This window comes from Amblyomma mixtum, chromosome 10 (assembly GCF_055824585.1).
Source record: "Amblyomma mixtum isolate Tamu chromosome 10, ASM5582458v1, whole genome shotgun sequence".
In the NCBI taxonomy this organism is placed as follows: Eukaryota; Metazoa; Arthropoda; class Arachnida; order Ixodida; family Ixodidae; genus Amblyomma; species Amblyomma mixtum.
In genome coordinates, this window is record NC_143021.1 from 159,156,637 (window position 1) to 159,162,722 (window position 6,086).

Here is a 6,086-nt window from a genome sequence, read left to right on the forward strand (position 1 = left end):
AGGTGTTTGTAAATTAATGCGATTCCACTCCTACCTGCAGTGCAAGAGCCACCAACGAGCTAAATTTATCTAAGAGGAAAAGCAGGTGTTGCAGAATTTTGCAAGAACTCAATAACTTGTTTTATATTTTTTAAAACTTCTCCAAATTAGTGGAGTTGTGCGACATGTCCACCGTTTAGCTAAACTTGCCATTGAAACCAATCGTAAGTATCAAAACTCCAGTGCATTCTGCTATCACCATCATCATAGATGACAGTTCGCGGTCAGTCCAATCCAATCCATCAGTACGGCTCCGTAGCGCTATGTAGCGCTGTTGTTGATTTGTCGCGTAGTGTTGTCGCGCAGAGCTTTATAGCTCTGTTATAATGTGTGGCTTTGTTCGGTCTGTTGACGAAAGTAGTATGTAACTTAAGCAATTCGAAAGATACGGGAAGCTCCTGAAGCTCTTCTGGAACACCGGAATCCCGTACTGCGTCGACCTTGGTTTAAAGAAGGCTTAGTGCACATGTGATTGCCTACGAAGGTATGTATCCAGTACACTTCTTGGAACTTGCTTCTAGGACAATGCAGCATGCATGCTCATATAACATTCGTTCACAGGACAGTGGGAGCAGTAAGCGCGAGGAGATGGCTTCCACAAGTGTGTGCTGTTCTCACACTTTCGGGAGCCCTCGACTCGCGCGGCTAATTCCCACTCTTCTTCAAAGTTGCGGGACGGAGTATTTTGGCATCTTGTTAATATTTAAGGCATCGCTAGGTTCTCTGTGCCTATATAAAGAGTGACAACGCGCGAAAGGCAGACCATAGGAAGCACGTGTAGTTCGCAGTGATTCGCAACGGAAGCTTTGCGGCTTTGTGTACATTCGCGTACAGTGCTGCGCAGGTTAGTGCGCTAAGGCCCATGAGAATAAATAAAGAACATATACATTGTCAAATATGGTGTGGAAAGTGAGAGCTGTTATTGCCTTATAGTTATTGAGGTGTTTGTTGAAGTGCATTGCCTGTTATACTTGCAGCATTAAACACTTCTATTAATTGGTTCCAATGTTTTTACTTGGGCTGCTGCATTGTGCCATTTGTTTTACATGACTGATGTTTGCCGCGTTCTTTTTATTTCAGAAATACTGTGGGTGGGAAGATTACGGATGTGTGTCCCAAGCTTGCCACATTTGAAGAGTCACATTTAAGAAATTTTCCGAATATAACCCATTGCTCTGCTGATGTATCATCATCCACAATAAAATATGCGTGCTATGCATCAAATTGTTTGTGGTTTTATTGCATCGCGCGGAGTGAAAAAAGCACGCATGCACCATATATGCGAATATTCGAGAAAGATCCGCCAATGGACGTACTCAACTGGACGTCCGTCGGCCGGCGAACCGTATACCTTTGGCCACCTTTCGGACGGCCGACGGACGTCTACCGGCTCTTTGCGGATGTTCAGCGGACGTACAGAACATCCGAAACAGACCTCTGTCGGCCGTCCGAAGGATATCGGTGGTTGCTTGGGGTGGTCTAGCTAGGACGACAGTAGGCGTGGCAGGCGCCGACGGGGGGGCCGCGTCGGTAGCTATCTCGACGGGTCGGCTCGTCGGGTCGGCGGCATGGCGGCTCGAACCAACGACCTTCACCGAGAGATGTTACGTAAATGTACGCACACAAGTAGTCACAGAGAGATAGCTGACAGCAGCTCAGCCGAACCACTGCCGGCCAGCTGTTGTTGTTGTTGTGACTGAGAGAAGGATGAAAAGGAAATTGCACGGGCCTGCTACTGGCTCGAGCCAAGCCACCACCGCTGCCACGTGCAGATAGAGGAGAGTTAAGAGATAGGAGGAAAGAGAAAAAGGAAAGAAAAGACGCGCGTCGCAGCAACAACTGCGTCCGCCGGAGCGGACGCTGCTGAAAAAATCAGATAAGCGGCCGAAGCCGCGCTCGCCGAAGCGAGGACCGCACACACGACAATTCATCCTCTTCGCGCTCCGTGCACGAGCCCAGCACTGTCTTCGTCGTTGTCCAGTGACAATATATTGCCGCGAATCTTTGTAGTGCTTGTTTGTTCATTCTTCAAAGCTGCCGGTACGCGGCTTTATCGCTATAGGCTTGCGATTCACGACGCGACCAGATTTATCTCAATTGATCGCACCCTGCAGGCGGGACCGATTCTACGTTGTTCCAGACTGTCGTGGTAACTTTGTACGCTGTATGTCGAAAGTTTGCTGCCAGCTTTAAAATCAGCACGGCAGAGCTGCGGGCATTCTGTTCGACGACCGCCGAGCACGCTTGCTGCTACACCGCCGCCATTAAGCTATTTGAGGGCGCAAGTCTGCCCAAGTAAACAGTTGCGTTTGGAAGCCTTTTCGCCGTCTTCGTGCACCTAGCTTTACCGGGCAATATGGGGACCGTAAGCAACTCGGCTCATCGTCCCGAGCAAATCCTTCATGTTCACCATAACGGCAGTCCGCTTTCCAGGCATGTCTCTTCCCAATAAACCATAAAACGTCACATGGAAATCAGCGAGATATTTACGCTGGACATTAGATACCTCCACTAGACATCGATTTTAGTACCGTTTACGTCCAGTCCATATTATAAGTACGTAGTGTAGACATCCAGCTCGACATTTATCAGATATTTGTAAATGGTGCAAGTACGCCCAGTCTACGTAGTCTAGACGTCTATATAAAGAGAGTATGACTATATACATAGATCAATATGAAAATTTCTAACTGGTTCCAGTCCAACTGTTTTAAGGGACACATTTCCAGTTGTTGCAACTGGAAATTAGTTCCTTAAACCAGTTGCGACTGGAACCAGGTGCAATACGTACGAGATGCAGCTGACACCAGTTACAATTCCAGATGGAATGGAGACCTACAGCATCCCAGCCACAGACTTCCCTATGGAGTCGTCGGGACGTCCAAGCACTCCAGCTAGATCAAATACAGTTGAGTAAGCGAGTACATGGCCATCACGGGAGCCCAAAACACTGCAGGTGACTTTTGAGTGTGTCAGTGTTTTATTGCGCTCGGCGCTTTCACTGAATCTTGAATCTTCTCGTTGAGCATAATCGTCAGGTTTGCAGCTGCGGTGGCATCAATACTCTTCTGCCGAGCCCAATAAGTCAGGGTTGCTGCAAAATAAAGAATAATGGTTCACTTTTATAGGTGACAAGAGAACAGCACAGCAACCACAACAAACAAACCCAGTAATTTACGCCATTTTTACCGACGCAAGTCTATGAAGCGTCAAAGGTTGCCCTTGCGGCACTAAAAGGCAGTCGGGCTGAGCGGAGTGTGCATGCACACGCACTTCGGCACACCATCCGAACGCATGCCCACATTTCGGTAGTATATAGGGCCAGTTGCATACATCAAGCCTTTGCTTCAATACACAGCGAGTTTGGCAAAACAGCCAAACGAGTGAGTGTAAAAATATAACGTGCCGATAAATGCGTTAGAATTTTTTCACCACGAACGCAAAAATAGCATAAAATACACTTAAATGAGTGAACTGAGACTAAGTACGCACCAGGAAAGGTCACGATTCCAGCCTTTGAAAACGACTTGTAATCCTAATTCGTACTGACGGGTTCACTTCGCCGAGGGTTCACTTCGCCTCATGCGGATGTGTGCGAAACTGACGCATGTTTGCATCGTCTCGTTTTTATACTTAATAGTCTGCTTGCTGTGGCACAAAAAGTAAGTTAATAATTTTTAAATTGTAGCGTATTACTTTTTTCACAGCTGTAATCGCCATGCGCAGTTCGTGCTATTATAGATAAAATACGATACGAACGTCAACGCGATGGCGGCGTTGAAAATTTCACCGCGGTTTCCGAACCGCCGCCGGTCCGCCGCAGTCGCGGCATGTCTCGGTAATCACGGTCTCAGCATTAGAAGTTCGTTTCGGTGGTTGGGCAGTTATAAACAAATAATTATAATGTTACCCTGCCCGAAACGCCTATGTCACAACGGGCTGGAGATAGAAAGAGAGCGGGCTTAATAAAAAGAAGAAAAAATAGCATTGCTATTAACGCGGGCATACGATATGTTCGCTGCATTGCGACCCATATGTAAACTTCAATGCAGTTTTGAGGGAAGTGGCGTTATTCGCCAGGAGAGCGCCTACCGTCATTTTCGCATGCAGTGCACAGTGCTACCGTATTGATATTCGCCGATAAGCCAGCTTCAATCTAATTTCACAGTACGTTCATTTCTGCGCCCAATGGCTGCTGAGCCACAGCAGCATTTATTTCCTTCTCATCGTCCCTCCAAGCCGTAAAGAAACTTCCCATTTGGTTTTTACCCACTACTAGTTCTGCCCAGTTGGCCCTCAATTGGGATTTTTTGCTTCCCACTTGACCCACAAATGGAACCACTCACTTCACTTCCCAGTTGGTTCCCAGTTCATCCCATTTGGCCCTCGACTGGGGAACGATGTTTTCCAACCCAGTTTTCTGATGTTTCCCAGTTTCCAGCAAGTGGAAACGATTTTTCCCAGTTGCTGGAAAGCTGGAACAATTTGCCTCCCCCTTGGCCCCAACTGGGACCAGTTGAATTCCAACTGAGTTTCAAAGGGGTACCTGTTGGCTTCCAATTGCGTTTTTTTCCTTGACCCATGCCGGCTTTGTTATTTCAACTACGATGTTATTAACCTAAGTTAAAAACATCATAGTCGAAATATGGGCAGCGCATGTAACATGAAGGCAAGACAACTAATTATCATTAGGGTAACGGGCTGGGTTCAGAGAGAATGCAAGCACAGCGGAGCGGATCAGGTCAGGTGGGCAGATGATGTTCGGAAGTTTGCTGGGATAAGGTGGCCGCCGCTGGCACAGGACAGGGTTGACTGGAGAAATTTTTGGCCAGCAGTGGACATAGGCTGGTGATGATAAAAAGTTGGACTCAAAAAGTTTATTCCCAAAAAATATGAGGTCACACATTTCGCTACACAAATGCCAAACAAAGCTTTCCTTAGTTCAATATTCCAATAGTTAGTTATCATTGCTAGCGCGATTAGCAGATTTAACACATTTTTTATGATGATGATGATGATGAAAACGTTTATTAAAGCCACAATGCCTTAGTTGAAGGGAAGGCTAATCGGGTCCCTAATCTGGGACGCCGTTGATAGAAGCCGCTGCCCGTGCTCTGGCGACGAGGGCTGGTTGTTCCTCGTGGTCCGAGCTGGACAGGGCCGCCTCCCAGCCCTCCTGCGTTGGCTGATTTATGATCTCAATGCTGTCATTTTTCTGACAAGCCCATACCATATGGTACAAGTTTGCCTTCTGGCAACAAAATTTACACTGTCCCGAAAAGGACTCGGGCTCAATGGCGTGAAGCGTAGCTGGGTTATTGAAAGACATAGTTTGTAGCCTGCGAAGGTGACATTCCTCTGATTTACTGAGACCCTTAGCGGGCCTCGGGAGTGTCTGCCTTTCAAGGCGCAACACATTTTTGAGAAAAATTAACTCCCAAAAATTGAACTGAACCAATTTTTGTACTTTAAATAGTTGGATAAGTTGAATAAAACATATATAAGTAAAACAGCGCTAGACATGGGACGAAGGAAGAACAACACAGCACAAGGCGCTGTGCTGTGTTGTTCTTCCTTCGTCCCGTGTCTAGCGCTGTTTTACTTATGTATGATGTACCAACTTGCCCAAGCCTGCGCCTTAACAATGAATAAAACATGCTTAATTAGAAAAAATGGTTATTATAGTCCTGGCTGCTGATTAACAAAAAAGTTTTTCAGTGTGTTCTCACTTTTCAGTGTGGTTGAGATAGCTTGCAGGCTGTAGCACAAGGTATAAATTGAATGTAAGAATAGTAACGAAATAACAATGCGAATTCTGACCAAAGTGACTGGCGTTTTAAACTGACTGCGTACAGTTGAGCCAGAACCCAGCTGATGGGTGTGCATTCAGACTTGTCTTTACTACTTCCCGTATTTTTCTTCTTTTTAGGTAGGATAATGTTGCCGTGAAGCGAGCACGAAAACACACAAAAACACGGGCAGCGCTGGTCATGCCTCCAATTTTCAGTCAACAGCAATTTCCAACTTTAAATGCAGTAAGGCAACAT

At 46.4% G+C, this 6,086-nt stretch overlaps 1 long non-coding RNA gene across 1 annotated transcript; it reads left to right on the top strand.

Annotated features, from left to right (window-relative positions):
- The first annotated feature begins 306 nt into the window (after positions 1-306).
- LOC149327500 (uncharacterized) lies at positions 307-1,257 on the top strand. The gene is made up of 2 exons (XR_016286274.1): positions 307-523; positions 1,120-1,257. It is a non-coding gene; the product is annotated as an uncharacterized LOC149327500 (long non-coding RNA).
- Positions 1,258-6,086: the final 4,829 nt, after the last annotated feature.